The sequence below is a fragment of the Silene latifolia genome, chromosome 4, assembly GCF_048544455.1.
Source record: "Silene latifolia isolate original U9 population chromosome 4, ASM4854445v1, whole genome shotgun sequence".
Taxonomy (NCBI): Eukaryota; Viridiplantae; Streptophyta; class Magnoliopsida; order Caryophyllales; family Caryophyllaceae; genus Silene; species Silene latifolia.
Genome location: NC_133529.1, coordinates 36,290,749 through 36,311,601, shown reverse-complemented (window position 1 = coordinate 36,311,601; position 20,853 = coordinate 36,290,749). Strand labels below are relative to the sequence as shown.

Here is a 20,853-nt window from a genome sequence, read left to right as displayed (position 1 = left end):
AACATGTATTGGGTATAGAAAAAAATTTATCTTTGAATTTCTTTAGTGACAAATATGTCCTTGAATTCCACATTCTCCTTAGGCAACACCGGAGGTTGTAACACTTATGATCGTTGGAAGGGTTTTTTACTTGTTTTAGTAATATTTCCCTAGGATCTAGCATTTCTTCTTTCCAAATGAGAGTTATAAAAAACCATTGTACCAATTTTTCTCAAGGCTCTCAAACTTGTGACAAGAAAAAATCTTGTGAACATTTTTGTAGGATTAATAAACTAGTTTTCCCACAGACGGCGCCAATTGTTTTGTCCATATTTTACGCAAGGCTGGAAATTTGAACAGGGTAGAATAGTATGGGGGTTAACTAGTATTATCCTATTTTGATGTTATCATGATCGTACCTGGGCATGGTTGATTGTAATATAAGTGGAAACGAATGTAAATGTAATAAACAATATAAGAAAACATGACACAATGATTTATACGTGGAAAACCCTTTAATGGGAAAAAACCACGGGCACCAAGCCAGGAGAGGATTTCACTATGTAATTGGGAGAATATAAGTATGTAATAGATCTATGTATGTAATATTTCTCTAAGTGTTGTGTGGCTTGTAATCTTGTAGAGCGTGTGTTGTATATGTTGAAGTGTGTCTCGTCTTGCCAAATAATCTTCAAATGCTCCTTATATAGCCAGGCTGAATGGCTGCCAAATCTTTGTACTTAATGCTGAATATTCCTCCTTAATTGATGTCTTTATTGCGCATTAATGCCTATTAATGCTCCTTATTTATGACAGAATCTTCATCATCAATATGCTCTTAATTACCATATTAATGTGGTAATAATCCTATATAATTATCCATGAATTGGTCAAATGTTGATCATACACTTGACCGTTGTCCTCTCCGGCCTGGCGCCTATCTTTTAATACCCTGATAGCCTGACGTCCTGATACCCTGATGGCTTGACTTCCTGACACCCTGATTGTCAGGCCAGGGTTGAACTTGATCCTGAAGATGACGCGGGAGTCTAGGCTCATCGGCTGGTGCCAAACTTGGACTACCCTGACGGACCTGCCCTGATCGTCAGGCCAGGGTAGAATTCCATCCTGTCAGTAGTGTGAAATTCCAGGCCCAACATAACCCAACTTCCATGAAATTTGATGTTAATGGGCAAGTTGAGAGTGAGATGGATGTGAGCTTGAGTGAAAACTCACCCTTTGAGGATGACATTTTAGAGGGAGACAATTGTGTTGAACTTGGTGAGCCTTGTTATGACAACCCCTTTGATAATGGTCCTTGTTGGGATGAAGAATATGAGGACATTTGGGGACCCCAAATAGACACCCTTGAAATAACCTTAGATGATAATGAGAGTACTTGCATTGAATGTGGTGATTTTGACTATTTGGAGGACGAGTTGAGTGAATTGCCAACCAACTACCCATTTCATGTTCCTACCATCCATCACGTCTCTTATAATTTTTGCCATAACATTCTTCACATGCTTGTTCGGTCTATTACTTGGGCATATTTTCATTGCACAATCTTGTGTTGTTATCCATGCTTATTTATATCTCACTCCCAAGAATTTGACCGACTTCTACGTGCTTTGAGTGCTAGTGATAATCTTCCATGAAATTGTTTATTGATAATCTTTGGTTTGATGGAGTTCCTAAATAACCATTAATTTTTATATATGCATTTAGTGTAATTTTGCATTCATTCATTTAATAAATTGCATGAGAGATGAAAGGGAGGGATCTCATACTTTTAATTGAGCTTTTTGAAGGAAATTGATGACAATGAGAACGTAGAAAATGTAAAGAAATGAAGAAAATGGAGATTTTGGGTTGTGCACATATTTTCTATCATTAAAAAGGTGTTGGGACAAAATTGCTCGAAATCTGTGCACCCCGAGCCCAACCCGTGCGGATTGAAGGACAAGAAAAAAAGAAAAAGCTCCATACCCAAGAATCTGCGCGAGCTCTGAAGAAAACCCGCATCCCAGACTTCAACCCGCGCGGGTTCAGATTAACCCGAGCGTGTCAGCTGCCAACCCGAGCGTGTTCATTTCAACCCGAGCGGGTTCAGCTTAAATTTGCAGAATCTGTTCAGGAATCCGGGCAGATTGTTTACAACCCACCCGTGTTCAGCTACTAACCCGTGTATGCTCTTATTTCAGCCATGACATTTCTCTACACTCAAATCTCACCTACCATCTTCTACCTTCAAGCTCAATCCCAACTCACAAAAATCACTCAAATGACCATCAAATCCAACCAAATCACCATCAAATTACTCTAAAAATCATTCTAATCCATTTCTACACAATAAAAACCAACTTTCCAACCTTCTACATACTCAAAATCACCCATTTGCATCACTTTAAAATTTGGAGGTCCCAAAATCCGTGAGCTCCATCTTGTCTTTGGGTTTGATTTTTGCCTTCTAGCTTCACTTCAATGCTTATAGTGTTCTAATAAGGTACTTTCAAGGTTGTTTGGCTCTTATTTGTAAAGATTTGAAGCATTCTTGAGTAGTGATACTTGGTGGATTTTAAGACTACAACAATGAGTTTTTGGGGCAAGAGTAAGACTACTACTACTAAGGGATCAAAGAGGCTAAAAGGAAGCAATTCTAATGCTCCACCGGAGTTCCAAATGCAAGAAGAGGAGCTAGTACCGTAGGTAGAGCAACTTGATGATTTCCCGGAGGTAGTATTCATCAAAAATGAGCATAGGAGGCGATTTGTGAAACTACTAGGGACTATTCATGGTAGGAGTGAGACGGGAAGTATGAGTCAACTTGACATGACTTTTATCGAGTCATATCTAAATGTCCAAGGTTTACCAAAGTACAACTTTAATCCCGCACTTGAATTACTTATCCGGTTTCGGAATCTAGCAAAGGGTACGACAACGTCAAAGGGAATTGTGATGGGTGGTCTTGTGACTAGGATGGCCAATGTTTTATGTCCGGGGTTTAATGATGATGAGAGGTATGTAGCTCTACCCGGAGACACTTTGATTGATGAGAAGGCTATCTTTAGGCATCACAAATGGTGTAAGTATAATGATTTGGGAAGCATTGATTGGTACACCAAGGGAAGCACTACATTCACCCTTCCTTGTTGGGACCTTCCTCCTACCGTACCTAGGTTGAGCTACCTTGCACCTATGCCGAGCTACCTCCTCCCGATTGAGAGGATTGTGGCTCCACAACCTAGGAGACGTGAGGAGGCACCTTCTACTCCTTCCCATGCACCATCACCGTCCCAAGGCCCAAGCCTTGGATTTCCACCGTTCCTTCACGGTGTTTGGCCCTCCTATGCGGAGATACCTCCATACCCCCATGTCTACCGACCCTACTCACCTCCTCCTCCTACTCCCGGCACCCCGCCATCGGCCATGGATATCTTGATGGGTATGATGAGCAACATGGATTTTAGGATCCACCGAGGGCAAGAAGACAACTATTTAGCCCTTTATCCTCAATACTACCATATGGCACAACAAGGGTTTATTGATCCTAATGGTCCTAGGCCTTCTTGGGTGCAACCTCACCTTGTGTTCCAAAACCAAGGCATGAATGAAGATGATCAAAGAGGAGGAGAGGAAGAAGAAGAAAGTGAAGATGATGATAGCCTTAATGATGGAGGCTTTAATTGAGATCGTGATTAAGACCCTTTCTTTCCCTATCTCTTATGTATATTTTGCATTGTAATATATCTCACATGATTATATTAGTTTGCATACCTCACATGATTCATATAGTTAGTTGCATATAGACTTGAATTCAGGCATAATCACTAATGACCAAACCTATTCCTTTCTACACTAGAAATAGTGCTTAAATCGGTTTGGGGAGGTTTGATCATAGGTGACCATAGTTTAAATAGAAAACATACATCATCTTGTATAGTGTAGATTGCATTCATTTGTTATATATGTCATATAAAATTGCATTTAGTTAGAGCATGCATTCATTCATATCATATCATTGCATTTGTACTTTAAATTCCATAAAACTTTAAAAATCTAAAAACATGTATTTCTTTTTCATTCCTACTCCTACATGTACATTGAGGACAATGTCCAAAATAAAGTGGGGGATGGGAATTTATATTACAAAATGCATAAAAATTGAAAAATTTCAAAAATTCCCAAAAATATGTTCTTTATTTTCATAAAAATAAAAATTCATAAAAATTTGAAAATTGCAAAAACCAAAAACATGTTCTTTAATTTAGTAGTGTAGAATTGTATATACTTGTATTTTGTTCTCTTCTCACATAGATACGACACTTCATTTGAGGCATTAGCAAGGGAATGTGAAGACCGCTTGATATGATCGCTCTAATCTCTATTTCCCTTCTATTTATTTTCATTATTCATATGAGGAGGATGGGCTTACATGTCAAGGAGGATGTGGTGTATTTTATTGTTGCGGTTTGTGTACCTATGTGTTGTTAGGAGTTGCATTTATTTTATGTGGCATAATAGTTGATAGAAGCACATGCATTAGAGTTGTATATATGTTAGTTGCATCATGGCATGTAGTTGCATGGTTAGAAAATTTTGTGAAAATGCCTATTTGGGAAGCTTGACAAGTGTATATAATGCCCTTGTAGATAATTTTTCTCCTTGAGACTTTGTTTGCTAGAATACCCTCAAGACACCCTAGGATGTGTCATACTAGTATCTTTTGACCCATGGACTAAGGCCTAGTCAAGAGTACCTTGTGGTGTGATAACTCCTTGGCTACTGTTTATTCCAAGGTGACCTTTGAAACCATGCAACCGTTCTTACACTTCTATCATCATGTTTTGCCAAATAAAAAGGGAATGGGCACAAAAATCTCAATTTTAGTTCAAGCATCAAAATGAAAATCAAAAAGTTTGCACAAATTGCATCAAAGAAAAGAGGAGTACAAAAATAAACTCTTATGTTTCAATAAAAGTACCCTTGTTACGAAATGGGGTTACTTTGAAAAATGTTCAAAAATGCAAAGATTGAAAAATTTGCCAAGTATCAAAATGCCAAACATCAAAAGTGGCAAAAGAAATGTTCTCAAAAGTCAAATACCACAAGAAATTGAGGGGAAAAGCAAATCAAAAAGCAAACTACAAATGTGAAACTCAAATCATATTGATCCCTTTTATCCATTGATCCCACTTTTATTGCATGGTGGAGAGGGGACGACCCTTCTTCTTGTCTAGGCAAGAGGGGGAATTCCGCGATCCTACAGTGTTTCTAACACCATAGGGAGCCTACTATTAACAAAAGCATTTAGCGATTGAGGACAAAAGTACCCTAGTTTAACACAACTTAGAGGTGATTTGTTGGTATCCTTTTAGACTTAGTAGCTTGGAGAAACAATATCTATGATGCACTGTGTACCTTTAAATTGCTTCCCTTGTAGATGATTTCCGCCACTTAGATGAGGAAAGTGGCTATTCTTTTGTAGATGCATCCATCACTTGTTTTGTGTGCTTAATGCTTGGATGTATCGCCATTTTAGCAAGCCCCATCTTGCCTTGCAAAAAGGCATCTTACCTTATAAGTGTCTTGTTGTGAGTTGAAGGGGCGGAGTGAGACCCGCTAATTGTCTCACATCGGTTGTATTATTACTAGGATAGTTTAAATAAAGGTCTGGTTCTAGTCACCTCTTTACTCGGGACGAGTAAATGTTCGGTTTGGGGATGTTTGATGTACCTCTTAATTGCGCACATTTAGTCCCCTAATTGAACCTATTTTGCATACTAATATAGCATTTCATGGCCATTTTATCTATCAAATCCTTCCTATTTGCTTTCCTATTGCATTTTATATGTCTTGTAGGAAAGAAGATAATGAGGTGGAATTCCCGTCTCTCGCGCATATTCGGAAGCTTGTTGACGATCTTGGATGGACTAAGTATGAAGAGGAGGCAAGAATAATGACCAAGGAAGTAGGAATAAAGAGTATATAGAAGGATCATAGGCTTAAAAGCAAGAAAAAGGAGAACAGCAGCTCAACCCGCGCGGGTCAAGCTCAAGTAGAGCGAGTTACAGCTCAACCCGCTCAGGACAATATCAACCCGCTTAAGTTGAGGCTCAGGTTGCGCGTTTTTCACTCAGGACTAGCGGGTTGTTTGACAAAATGCTTTTCCTTGCTACGTGATCCGCGCATGTCCCTCGGGAGTTGCAATTCTCTACTCAACACTTAGCATTGTTATTTACTAATCTACCCTTTGAACCTAATGATGTACCACTATATATACTCCATTTGTAATAATCAAGGCAGGAAGTCCTCTTAGATTAGATTAAGCCTTCATTAGGAGTAGATTAGAATAGATTAGCATTTAATCTTTCCACAAATTACACATTAATCTTTCTTTAATTATTGTTCAAGTTTATTATTGGGTAATTGAAGATTATTGGGTTATTATTGAAGAATTGACAACTCTTCATCAATCAATCAAGTTTTCTTCTATTATTATTTCCTTTCCATTTGTTCATCTTAAGTTTGGTATAATTCTTTTACTCTTTACTCTTTATTGTTTATTTCCTTACTCTTTTATCATGTTCACTTGTGTTGTGATGTTTGACACCATTGCTAGCATAATAATCATGATAAGTATTGAGTAGTCTTTTAGCTAGGATTAGTGGGTGATTAGGGAAACAAACATGGAGATTGATCTATGCTTAATTTAATGTGTTTTCATAATTATTTTGCTTGCTTGTTGTGATTTCAACCTATGCACATGTTATATTTGATGAAATGCGAGCCTATGAATCCTTGCATTTTTTTACCCATCTCTTATCTTTTCAATGAGGCTTGTAAGACTTAAACCAACTCGGGCCTCATTAGACCATGCATAGAGTTGAATAGGAAGGATTAAGTCGACTTGTAGGTGTTGTACAGTCTAGACGACTCGGCTGCGGGACCCAAACCTTCTTAGGGATTGTAAGATATACACTAACTCAATCCCATCACAACAATAAGTGCTTGCATCTAATTGAGAACATGTTTGTATGATCTATTTCCATGAATCCCCTATGAACCCATGACATCCTAGTGCTTTTAATCATTTGTTTACATCCTTTCATTTGTTGCTTGCATTGCTTTTTATTGGTTTCATTAGTTTAGAATCATCAACCCATTTCAATTGTGACAACCCCAAGCACAACTACAATTAGATTGAACAATTTGAGTACCCCCGTCCCGTGGATCGACCCCGACTTGCTTTCTATGCTAGTAGTTGGGTATAAATGTGTTTGATGGCGACACGCTACATTAGGTGGATAGCAAAAGTATAACATTGCTTGTAGGAGAGAAGTTCTCCCCCGGAAATGGCCTTCCAAAGATGGTTAACAATAAAGTCGGAGGGCTTATCGGTGTCAATCCTTGGTACTTCAAGACCAAAGATACGTGCAAATTGGTCTAGAGTCAACCTAGCTATGGTCTCTATTGCAAAGACGGAACTCCAAACCGACATCTTTTCGCCGATTAGTGACAACACGAAGACTACAAAAAAACTCTATTGTGAGACTCAAGTAAGTGTCCTCATGGGCATAGAACATCTTCACAAGACCAGAGCCATTGAAGAATACCTCCGTTTGATGCCTAATGCCAAGTATTTCAAATACATCTAGATCGATGAATTAAGTAGGTTCATAGTCCTTACCTAGCAATTGCTCAAATCGTTGGCAGTGTTCATTTTTGGTGAAGTGTACCTCCGGGAAATACTCAAGTTGTGCAACACCCTGTATCATTACATTCTTTTGGCCCTTTGCCTCCCGTGAGGCGGTTGAAGTAGCACCTTTGCGACGCTTGGGTATGGTCTTGGCGGCCTTCTTGCTCTTGCTCCTTAGATTCATTCTTGCTTGATGTGGTTGGTAGGGATTTCAAAAATGATTGGTGATTTTGATGGGGTTTTTGTGATAGAAATTTTGTAAGGAGGATGATGATATTTGGTTTGGATGTTGATAAGATAAGGGAATAGGGTTGTGGGGGAGGCGTTTATATCAAAGAAAGGTGCTGAGATGAGCGGGCTAGGGGCTGGGCTCGGGCGTACAAAACTGCAGCCCAGCATTCATCCTCTGCTGTCCGGGCGTCTTGACGTCGGGATGAGCGTCCTGAAGTTGCTTCACGAGCGTCCTATCAAGGAGACGCGCGGATTCTCTTGCAACAGATCCTCTTTGTTTTGAGTACAGCTCAGGACGAGCGTTTTGAGGTCGGCTCGAGCGTCTTAGAGTAGGGGTCGAGCGTCCTCTGAATAATCTGCCCAGATTTTCAACCAGGAAAATTTTTGCTTAATGTACCATCCAGGACGAGCGTCCTAAAGTTGGCTCGAGCAGATCAGTAGCTGGAACGTGCGGCCTCACTTTAAATCACGCAGATCTTATGTCAGTGAATAATTTTGCCTGGAGCACATCTCGGGTCGAGCGGGCTACTGTCGGGATGGGCGTCCTGATCTGCTCCTTGTCAAGTCTTTCAATCATTTCATAATAATCCTTTCCCTTGCACCCTTTGTGATTCCCTCTTATCATCATTTTCTGAAATTTCCTCAAAGAATAGATAAAGAACTCTCCCTCACAACTCTCATGTAAAGAAAAATGCAATGAGTATGTTTGATATTATACAATGCAAAGTTTTAGAAAGGAATATATTACAAACGTTGGTTTGAGATAAGACTCCACCAAACTAGTTTGAAATGTTGTAATCCATTTTCCGTAGAGCTCAAGGCTCTTAAAAGTTGATCAAAAGTTTGTGAATGGTCCTCAAGTAAGCATGAATAAGTCTTGAACCATTGCAAAAATAGAGTAGGGCCAATCCATGAGGGACCTCCCTTTGAACTCCTTCCCCTTCTTCTTTGCTTTGTCATGTTGGCCTTCCCGGCTTTTAAAACTAGCAAACTTGAAATTATTGTCATTGGGGGTTTTCCGGTTGCTCCTATTCTTCCAAATTTGATGACGAAAAGACTTGGACTAGTCAATCCTTCAAGGATAAAAGGTGAACTTTCATGGCATCGATGATGGGGTGTCTTAAGAGTTGGGATAGTGGGTGCCAAATTTCCACATGTAGGCTCCTTCTTAGCTTTGTCTTTGAGCTTCTCCACTAAGTAATTCTTGTATAACGATTTGACTTTCGTGAGAAGGTCCATAATGTCATCTCCAACTATCATGAGCTCCATATATAGTGGGTGTGAGAAGTTTTTCATGAAGGCTTTCCTCCTCCTCATCGAAACAATCTTTAAACTTCTCAAGGATGGGTTCCTCAAGCAAGTTGATCTCACAACTCCATTTATCATTTGAGTCTATCTTTCCCTCATCATCTTCTTCCATAGATGCGTCATCATCGCTTTCTCCATATGAATCATAAATAGGGGCTTCACTTCTCCTCAATAACTCTTCCTCCACTATCTCAATGTTCACATCAAAAGTCACACCCTCATACTCACAAAGGCTAAGAGTATTTGGCTTACTCAACCTCATGTCTTCTTCATCAAATACCACACTTTTATACTCACAAGAACTTAAGGAGATTGGCTCTTCCCACTTTACATCTTCTTCATCAAAGATCATTACCTCAAATTCACATTCATGATCAATGCTCAAGGATTGGTGGGGAGTGGTTGGTTGGGTGGTTTCTTGGGTTGCCTCTATTTGGGCAATTCAAATTGCCAATTCCTCACCATAGGTAGCAATGCTTTGAAGAACATTGTTTCTATTTTGGCTCTCTTCTAGCATTTGTTTGAAGAAATTTTGTTGGTCTCCCATCATTTGGAGAACCATATTTTGAATGCCAAAGTTGGGCTCATCTTTTTGTTGCGTGTGAGTGTGAAAGTGGTTGTATTGTGGCATTTGGAATTGGTTGTAAAGTGGGTATTGGGAGGGTGGTTGTTGTGGATATTGGATGTGGGAATTTTGGTGGGGAAAGTTGGGGTAGTAGTTAGGATTTTCATTGTATGATTTGTAAGGTAAGTTTGTGTTGACTTCCTCCTCAAACTTCCCATACCTATTATAGTCATACTCAAAAGATCCACCACATACTCCATGTGTCAAGTCTTGAGCCATCATAGCAAAGACAAGAAAACAACTACAACCAAGGAAACTACACAAAAACGGTAAGAATGACCTTGAGAAATAAGTTCCTCAAGGTTAAAGCACAATTAAAATAGGCAAACAAACAAGAACTTAATCACAAAACACCGTCCCCGGCAACGGCGCTATTTTGATGGTAGAGCGAGTCATTGTTCACTCAATCAAACACATTTATATTCTCAACAAACAACTAGTAAGTGATTAAGTCGAGGTTGATCCACGGGATGGTGTGCTTTGGGTTCTAAATCTATCTATCTCAATTTATGCTAGTGTCACAATTGTTGGGGTTTGAAGTTGATGAGTCTAAACTAATGAAAGCAATAAAGTAAAGCAAGCAATAGATTAAAAGATGTAAACAAATGATTAAAAGCACTAGGATGTCATGTGATCATAAGGGAATCATGGTGAGATAGCATAAATGAGTTATGTGGATGCAAGCAATTATTATTGTTGGAATTGAGTTAGTTCATGTCTTATAATTCATAAGAAGATTTGGGTCCCGGAGCCGAGTCATTTGTGACTTTAGAACACCTACAAGTCGACTTAATTCTTCCTATTAAACTACATGCATGATAAACCAATTCTTAAAGAAACTTATGTCTTGGGGCCGAGTTGGTTAAGACTTTACAACACCTACAAGTCGACTTGGGTTTTCCCTATTCAACAATATGCAAGGTCTAACAAGGCTTGAGTTGGTTTATATCTTACAAGCCTTGTTGAAAAGAAAAAAGAAATATGTTAGGTTGTCAATCAAGCATTTCATCAAACATGATATATGCATAAGTTGAAGAACAATAAGCAGGCATTCATATGAACTCATTAAGCATAAATTTATCCCATGATTGACTCCCCTAATCCCCCACTAATCCTAGTTAAATAACTACTCACTTATTATCATAGAAGACATGTTATCAATGGTGTCAATCATCTTAAAAAGCATAAACATGATTAAAGAGTGAGGGAATAAGCAATAAAGAGTAAAGAGTAAAGAGATTATACCAATATTAAGATGGACAAATGGAAATGAAAGAATAATAGAAGAGAACTTGATTAATTGATGAAGAGTTGTCAAATCTCCAAATAATAACTCAATAATCTTCAATTACCTAATAAAACTTGAACAATAATTAAGGAAAGATTAATGTGTAATTTGTGGAAAGATTAAAGGATAATCTATCCTAATCTACTCCTAATCTAATCTAAGAAAGCTTGGTTTAATTTAAGAAAACTTCTTTGTTAGCTAGGTAGTACCATGGGGTATTTATACTAAAGATTAAGTACAAGAATTAGGGTTACAAAGGGCTTAAATGACGATTAAGTCCTTAAGAGAAGATTGGTGTCTTGCAAGTCCCGCAAGGCCACGCACGTCCTAGCTTGCAAGTCCCTTAAGGACACGCGCGACTTCGCTCAGTACTTGCTCGTGCTGCTCTGGGATCCGCTCGTCCTGGGCACGGGACGCCCGGATTATGGCCTGGGACGCCCGTCTTGAGATCGGGATGCCCGGATTATGGGACATCTTGGTTCTTCTTCTTGTGACTGCTTCAAGATCCGTGGGGATCATTTGAGGGGTCGCGGGAGTCGGTTGTCACTGCCCATTTATTCGTTTTATTGATTTGAGCCTTAGGTAATAGCTTCCTCTTTGATGCTTGGTCGTTATGTGATATCAATTTAGCTCCGCTTCACTCCGTCTAACCGAGTTAGTGCTCTTCTCCTACAAAGGACACTAATCCTCATAGAATATGCATAGAAGGAGGCTAAAGACAAGAAACGACCCTAATTCATACTAAAAAGCATAGGAACTAGGCTAATTAGGGGACTAAATGTGTGTAAATAGGAGTCACATCAAAAACATCACAAGTTACCATATTCTTCTAGTACTTCTTTTGCTTCTAAAGTGTTTTATTTAATCCATGTGGACCTCTGGGGGGGCCTTATAGGATTTATTCTTGTACTAGTGCTTCCTATTTTTACCATTTTTCATCAAAAGAGTCTTCTTGGGAATCCACAGCAGAATGGGAGAGTGGAGATGAAGCACATACATTTGTTAGAAACTGCTCGTGCATTAAGGCTACAAGGACAGTTACCCAACAGATTCCGGGGCAAACTAATTCTTTTTGTTACACACTTAATAATTCTAATGCCATCTTCTGTTATTCAATGGAAAATACCATCCGAAGTGTTGTTTGGTACCAAGGCAAATTATGATCATCTCAGGGTTATAGGTTGTGTATGCTATGCAGCAGAAAAGAGTGGAACAAGTTTGATAAAAGGGCAAAGAGGTATACATTTGGGTTATCCATTTGGTCAAAAAGGATACAAATTGTATGATCTTGATGCTCATATGCTTCTAGTGAGCAGAGATGTCATTTTTCAAGAGAGTATATTTTCATTTCAAAATAAACTGGCTGTATTAACTTCCCTAATAAGGAGTTAAGAACACCTTACATTCTTATTTCTTCCCATAATCCACCAAATCTTGTTTCACCAGTTTCTCCTAATTCATCAATTAGCAAAGACTATAATAAATACAACTCCTTTCCACAATAATATACCTCATAGTATTAATACTTCCAATAATACAAGTAATTCCAATAATAGTGTTAATATTCCAAATAAAACACCTACTTCCATTTCTAATACCACTAGTTCAGTGTCTAACAATAATAATAAGGGTTTTGATATATACAACCCATTGGGTTGTATTTAAACATTTAATATCTTCCATATTTGGTATTAAGTTAGAAATTCAAGACTAAACTATACACAACCCAATGTAATTAATGCATATATTTAGAACTTCTTTACATATTTAGTTCCTTAAATACAACCAAATGGGTTGTATATATCAAAACCCTAATAATAATACTACAACTACTATTTCCCAAGATACTACTAATACTCCACATAATATCCATAAACAACATTTTTTACAATGATTTTACTAATCCCACAGATATACAATATGATTCTTACCCTTCCCGTTTCTACCGTTGATACCTGCCCTAACAACACGTAGTCAGTAAGAAACAGACAGCTATTAGTGAGGTTGCAAGGATACAGTTGTAAAGGACTACCTGCCTCATTACTTCATCCTCCTGCGGGAGGGGCGTGTTCTTCTGATACATCATCAGATTCTTCTTTATGTTTTACAGCATTGCATTCTGCAAATCTTTCTGCATATTCTTCTGATTTTGTTGCCTCTCTGAATCCAGCATTAAATGTTCATCATGAGCCTTATTCCTATCATCAGGCAAAGAGTGATCCCAAGTGAATAGATGCCATGAATGCAGAGTTACAAGCACCGGAGGATAATAATACATGGGTTTTGACTCAATTTCCAGCAGGAAAGACGCCCATAGGAGCCAAATGGGTATACAATGTAATACCCGGCATCTGTGGGACCCGTACTTAGACCTAGGGACGCGTGAGGGAACCCACACGTACTCGGATAAGGCCAAGTAAGACCTAAACTAGACCTAGTGTACTTCTAGTAGACCGAGTGATACCTCTAGTGGACCAAGTGAGTTGACACTCGGTCGAGTCAGGGTACACTCGACCGAGTGAGAGCCACTCGGTCGAGTGAACCGGCCACTCGGTCGAGTGTGCTGAACTGTACCCGAGAGATGATATTTCGGGATTTCCATTCTATCCAACCCTATCCCATTCATTCTCATCCTTCTTCCTTCTTACACTAAAACCCTCTCCCTTCTCTCTAAAACACCCTAAATGCCTTTCCCTCAACCTTCAAGCTTGGATTAATGGTGGAACATGCCTCCTATACCCCGATCTACCTTTGTAAGTAGAAATCTCACCCTTTCCTCTTTGTCTTATGAGTAAATTCAAGTTAGGGTTTACTAAGAGAGGTTAATCTATAAATACTATTAAAAGGCTAGTCTAAAAATGCCACATAGACAATGCCACATTGGATGAAAAAAAGCCACGTATACAATAACATGTGACTTGGCAAACTAATATGACGTGGATTATCCAATTTATTATTATATTGCATTAATTTAATTCACTTATTTACTTTAAAAATCCATCCATATTCCATTAGATTTAAATTTAATTAACTAAAAAAAAACTACAATAAAAAAAATACGCATTAACTATAAGTTAATAATTTCAAGATATTTCATATGGAGTACTATTATATGTATTCGAAATAAAAAAAATTGAATGCATAAGAAATTAAGAACGAAGAAGAATAAATGAAGTTGAAAACAAAAAAAATTGTATTGTCACTAATTCACTACTTTTTTTTTAAAGGCATTAACTCACTATTATTGTTACTATAACTTTGTTATATATAGAAGATGTTTTACAGAACTAATTAATCGACAAATAAGTATTAAAGATCATATAAAATATTTTCTTAGGAAAATGTAAAATATATGAAAAGGAAAATATTTATTTAATTTAAGTAATTTACAAACAAATTCTGTAAATACTTAAGTGAAATTAAACACTAATAATAGAATTTTAAAAGGGTAGAAATACCGTATTTAGTTCATGAAATTATTTCACGTAAAGGATAAGGTTTTGAAAAATATAAAATATATGGAAAAGAAAATATTTATTTAATTTAAGTAATTTACAAACAAATTCTGTAAATACTTAAGTAAATCTATACAATATAGTTAAAAGGCTAGATTAAAGCATTTAATTTAATTTCACATGGCATTAGCATTTATTATTTTATACCCCATTAATTTCCATTAATTTTTATTGACTGTTTAATTATTATTTATTAATTATTATTAGATTATTGGTTATTTGATATGATTCTTAAAAAAATTGAATGATTACTAAAAGTCCTTACAAAATAGTCATTACATATTGTGTAACATACAAATAAGAAAATCAAAAGACATCATTAATATTCTTAAACTAAACGTATATATTAAAGATTTGATGAGCTAAAAAAACCAAAAAAAGATGTAATTTACCAAAATTCACATAAAAGTTTCATAATTTACAATTATATTTCACATTTTAATTGAAATTTTTGGAAGAGAACATAGATGTTAGTGAATCGGTTAAATTTTTTCATATTAACACAACTCATAAAATTAAAGTATATATTTTCTTTAAAATCTATATAATAAATAGTATAAAAAGGCTAACATTGAGTACACTTTTAAATGACATTTGATATAACCACATGATTTCAAGAAGCCATATTACAAGTCTCATCATATCATCATTATTGTCTTTTATGTCCCCTAATATTTATTCTTACAATTGCAATATTAAAAAAAATTAAAGAAGACAACAAACTTTTTATCTTCTTCCACTTCAATACTTTATTCAATTCACCACAAGCATTTAACCATATTTTTCATATTCTTTCTCCATAACTCATTTCTCAAGTTTCTTTATAATGATTCATATTTTTAGTTTACCTTAAATCTTTTGATGATATTATGACTTCTTAATTACTACTTTTTTTTTCTTGAGATGATAATGTTTATTCCATGAGTACAACAATAGACATGCATTTTTATTATAATTTTTTATCAGCCTACAGCTCATTCATTTTTCTCATGTTCTCTTTTCCATTATAAGATTTTACTATATTGGTCAAACTTATTTGATAATATTTTAAATATACTCGGTATATCTTATGCAATTTTGTATTTCGTTTACAATTGATTTTCGCATAATACTAATTTGTACAATTGATTGAACTTTCAGGAGCATGACATACCTGGAGATCAATACGTGCAAATGACAACCGACAAGTATGTGGATTTTTTAAGAGGGAGCATAGTATTTCTCATTTTTTTTTTCTTGGAATTTCTGTTTTTTTGGGAGATTTTCCTATTTTAATTATTAATACATGACAATCGATGAGTACAGAACACAATTTAAGAATTATCAATTTTTTTTATTTTAGATATTAGTTCAATATCTTTTAACACGATATTTGATGTTGGAGGATGTGTTCATATGGATGATCAAATCTGAAGCTCGTGAATAGAGTAATCACCATATTGAGGATGTATTTTTATGTCGTTGACATTTTAATTGATATTAGCCTATGTATTTTTGTTCCAATAATTATGCTAAGGTTTTTAGCCTATTAGTTATTCTTGGCCTTTTAGTTGTAGTGATAGTATCGACACAACATCGACGGATAATCTTACAAGAGAAAAAAAAAACCATCAAATGATAATTAAATTTGAAATGGAGAGACACGTATTCAATGTATTCAATTACTATATTAGTCTTACTTCATTCACTTTGTTAGGCTATTTTTCTTTTACCTATTGAAGGAGAAAAACTTGACCGCCTTTGGTAAATTAGCGGTTAAGAAAATCTTCAATCTCCGGAGCACCAATATCTTGAAGTTACATAATACATAACCCATGTATAAGTATTAATCATTGATTTCTATATAAACAACTTATGTCTATATACATGTAATTAGACTATTTAATTTAAGTATGATGAATTGAGAATGCAAATCATTACTGAATTTACGAGTTAGCATAAATCATGAATCATTAGAGCAATGAGCGACGCCATTCGTTCAACATATACATTCAAAAAAACTCTCTACTAAATGCCTAAATCCCATTCATTTACTAGGTTGTTAATAGAGGAGAAGAAGAGTTACTCATGATATGCCTCTATTCCCCACTAATCTCATATTATTATTGTTTATATTACCGTGTTATTATGTTCAATCTCATAATTTCCATCCTATTTTATCGTCTGCAATGTTTCCAAATCAAAATCTGTTTTATACAAGTAGTATTAATAAAAAAAGAAAATTTGTATAGGACCCGTGATTTTTCACGGGTTTCAAAACTAGTTAGTATTTAATTAGGTAAAATGAGTAATTAGTAACCTATAATGAGGGATTTTATGTTATAATCTAGTATATAGTGAATTGTGATAGTTATTACATGATTTATGTAGGATGAACGATTTTATGAGATGGATACTTGGTGATTTCGATTAGCTTGAGGATTACGCTTAAAGATAGGTTATCCTACTCGGTTTCAATGTTATATAAGCATGTTTATGTGTCTTTCCTTGTCATATGCATTCATGAATCAGTTAGTATGTCATGTGGGTATTGGATGGGTTGATATTCATAACATGGGGGATGAAATTCATGAATTTGGTCATATGTTAAGTGTTGTTATTCCAATTGTCATGTACGGTTGTGTTTGTGTTGTGTTGGAAATCTTCGATGGTGGTACTTGATTGTTGAGGAGACGTAAGATGGTTGGGAAACCGTCTTACGCTCGGGTCGCCCCTTGGAGCTTCCCACTCCAAGGGGAACGTTCACATTAATGACTTGAGTACGGAAGGACGCGTGTGGTTGAGACACGATGTCTGGCAGGGGATCCGGTTGGCTTTCGGACCCGGTACGTCTGAGCGTGTCCCGGTACCTAGTTGATGTGACCATAATTGGCGCATATTTAGCCCCCGAATTACCATTGTTTCCATGCTTTTTAGTGCCTATTTGGGTCATTTCTTATCTTTAGTTCTTTGTTTTGCATATTCTTTGAGATTTTGATCCCTTGGTAGGAAAGGAGTAAGAATCTTGCATTTTCATGGCAAAACGAGGCTAAATTGATTGTATTCAATGACCAAGCATCAAGAAGAGACAAGACTAGAAGGCCTTTGTACATATCATAGTAGAAGAGCAATGTTGAGAAAGGATCCTTGCGTCCCCAAGGAAATCCCCAAGGAATTTATGAAGAAAAGGGAAGAAAAGAAGAAGAATTGACGCTGACCAACAATCCGTCCGTCCAGCCAGCACAATCCGAGCGTCCCTCCTTGGAATCCGCTCGGATTCCCCCTCAACAATCCGAGCGTCCCTCTCCTGAATCCGCTCGGATTGCACCGCCCAAATCCGGCCGTCCCGACTCTAATCCGCACGTTCACCGCACAAAGACGGATTTCATTCTTCAAGCTACGAAAAGAGAAGCCCTTCTCTCGGAAAATACCGGCTCCTCCTTGCTCAACTTAAAAAGTGTAATTACTAGTTTAGCCCTTAGTTAACCCTAATGCATCCTCCCTAATTTTCACTATAAATACCCCATTAGTCTAATTAGAGGAGCATGTTCTTCTTATCAATAATTAGTGTAGTTAATATCAATCAAATCTCTCTTCAATATTGTAATCAAGTATTAATCAAGTTTTAATCCAAGTTTTAGTTCTTTAATCTCTCTCTTGTTCTTCCTTTATTTTGGGTAATTGAAGATTATTTGGGTTATTATTGGGAGATTGACAACCTCTCAATCTAGGATTCAAGTACTTCTATTATTCTTGCTTTATTATTGGAATCATTAGTAGGTATAATCTCTTAATCCCTTTTTAATTATTGTTAATTACTTTCATTTATTCATCATGTTTCATTATGTTAGTATGATTGACAACCTTTCTAGCATGATCAACATGATAATGAGTGAGTAGTCTCTTAGCTAGGGTTTAATGGGTGATTAGGGAAACCAACATGGGGAATGATTCATGCTTAAATCAATATGCTTTCATATCTTATTTGCTTGCTTGTTTTGATCTTAATACATGCACATGTTATATTTGATGAAATGCTAAGCCTATGAATCCTTGCATTTACTATCATCTTCTATCTTTTCAATGAGACTTGTAAGACATAACCCAACTCGAGTCTTGTTAGACCATGCATGTGTTGAGTAGGAAAGATTAAGTCGACTTGTAGGTGTTGTACAATCTAATCGATTCGGCTCCGGGACCCAAACTTTCCTAGGATTGTAAGACATAACCCAACTCGATCCATCACAACAATAATTGCTTGCTTATAATTTGAGAACATGTTTGTATGATCATATCCCATGATTCCCCTATGAACCCATGACACCCTAGTGCTTTTAATCAATTGTTTACACCCCTTATTTCATTCATCTTGCTAGTTTATTTTCATTGTTATTCTAGTTTAGTGACCTTCTACACCAACTCAATTTGTGACACCCCTAGACACTACTAGTTGCAATAGAATTCTCATTTCAATACCCGTCCCTTGGGATCCGACCTTTACTTGCCTCTTTACTAATTGTAGAGTTGTTTGTGAAGTATAAATTGTGTTTTGTATCGACCATTGACCAACGACCACATATGCTTAATTGTGAACACGAAATGGCCTCGATCAAAAATGGCGCCGTTCTGTCCGGGACGGTGTTTAATTGATTTAAGATTTCTTTTATTGTTATTAGTTGTGTCTTCTTCACCTTGGGGAAGTAAAACTCCTCAAGGTTTGTTCTAATTGTTTTCGAGTTGTTTGATATTTTGCATGTCTAGAAGGTTACAAAGTGATTTGTTACCTTTTGACCGTGAAATCGAAAGAACCTTGACGAATAATAGGAGACTTGTTAGGAGGAATTTGGGAGGTGTTGGTGAAGTTGTTCAACCCACTAGTGAGTTTGTCAATCCTTTCGCAATAGAAGGAGAAGAGAACCCATTAAACAATACCACACAAAATCCACCTACAATGCCTAAATTCTCGTCACACTCTATACCCACCGAGGAGAATCTACCAAATGGTACTCCTACACCGCAACATCTCACCGGTAATTTTATTGCCAAGTCCGCCTTTATCCAACTAGTTGAGAGGAGCCAATTCGGGGGAATGCCTAGTGAGGACCCTCATTCTCATATGGAAACCTTTTGCGATTATTGTGATGCTATCTCTCAAACGGGCGTGACTCAAGACCAAATTAGATGGGTCTTATTTCCTTTTTCGTTAATCGGCACCGCGAAGCAATGGTTGAAGGGCCTTGATAAGGCCACCCTTGGAATAGATTCTTGGAAGAAGTTGGCTCTAGCTTTCTACAAAAATTCTACCCACCGGAAAAGACTAACATGCTAAGAGCTCAAATTACGGGTTTTAAGCAAAGGGATGAAGAATCTTTGTATGAAGCTTGGGAGCGGTTCAAAGGTGTTTGTCGCTCATGTCCTCACCATGGACTTAGCGAATGGTTTTTGGTACAACAATTTTGGAATGGTTTATATGAAGATTCTAGGAACATTCTCAATATGGGATCAAATGGAATGTTCACCGAAGTTGATGACAATCAAACATGGAACAAGATTGAGGAAATGGCGGTCCATAATTCACAATATAGTAGACCTCGCAAGGCTACTAGAGGAGGAAAGCATGAAGTGGACTCCGTTACTCAATTGGGTGCTCAACTTAGTGCTCACATTGACACAATCAACTTGAAGTTTGAACAAGCTATGGCTAGACTTGAGGAAAACTCAAAATCATCGAAGCATCATTTCAATGCCATGACGGCATCCTCATCAATCCCAAGTGGGATATGTGAGAATTGTGGAACTTTGGGTCATGACCCAAGTGAGTGTAGGGGAACAACCGAACAAGTTAATGCTTTCCAAGCTTACAAAAGTGGTACCCCTTATTCAAATTTTTACAATGAAAACACCAAGTTCCATCCAAATCTCTCATACAAAAGCCAAAATGTTCAAAACCCTCAAACAACATACACTCCACCACCCATGAGAAATCAAAATCAAAGACCCTTTTACAATCAAAACCAAGGTTACCAAAATCAAAATCCATACAATCACCAAAATGACCAAGGTTTTGATGTCCAAAAAGCGGTCCTCCAAATGCAAAAGAATCAACAAGAATTTTTCACCCAAATGCAAAAAGATAGCCAAGCAAAGGACACCACCATAAACAACATTCTAGCTCATACCAAGATGTTGGAAACACAATTGACTCAACTAGCATCTTCAAGCTCACAAA

At 36.9% G+C, this 20,853-nt stretch overlaps 1 non-coding gene across 1 annotated transcript; it reads right to left on the bottom strand.

The window, feature by feature from the left end:
* Window positions 1-19,946: 19,946 nt before the first annotated feature.
* On the bottom strand, window positions 19,947-20,053 carry LOC141654288 (small nucleolar RNA R71). The gene has a single exon (XR_012547849.1). It is a non-coding gene; the product is annotated as a small nucleolar RNA R71 (small nucleolar RNA).
* Window positions 20,054-20,853: the final 800 nt, after the last annotated feature.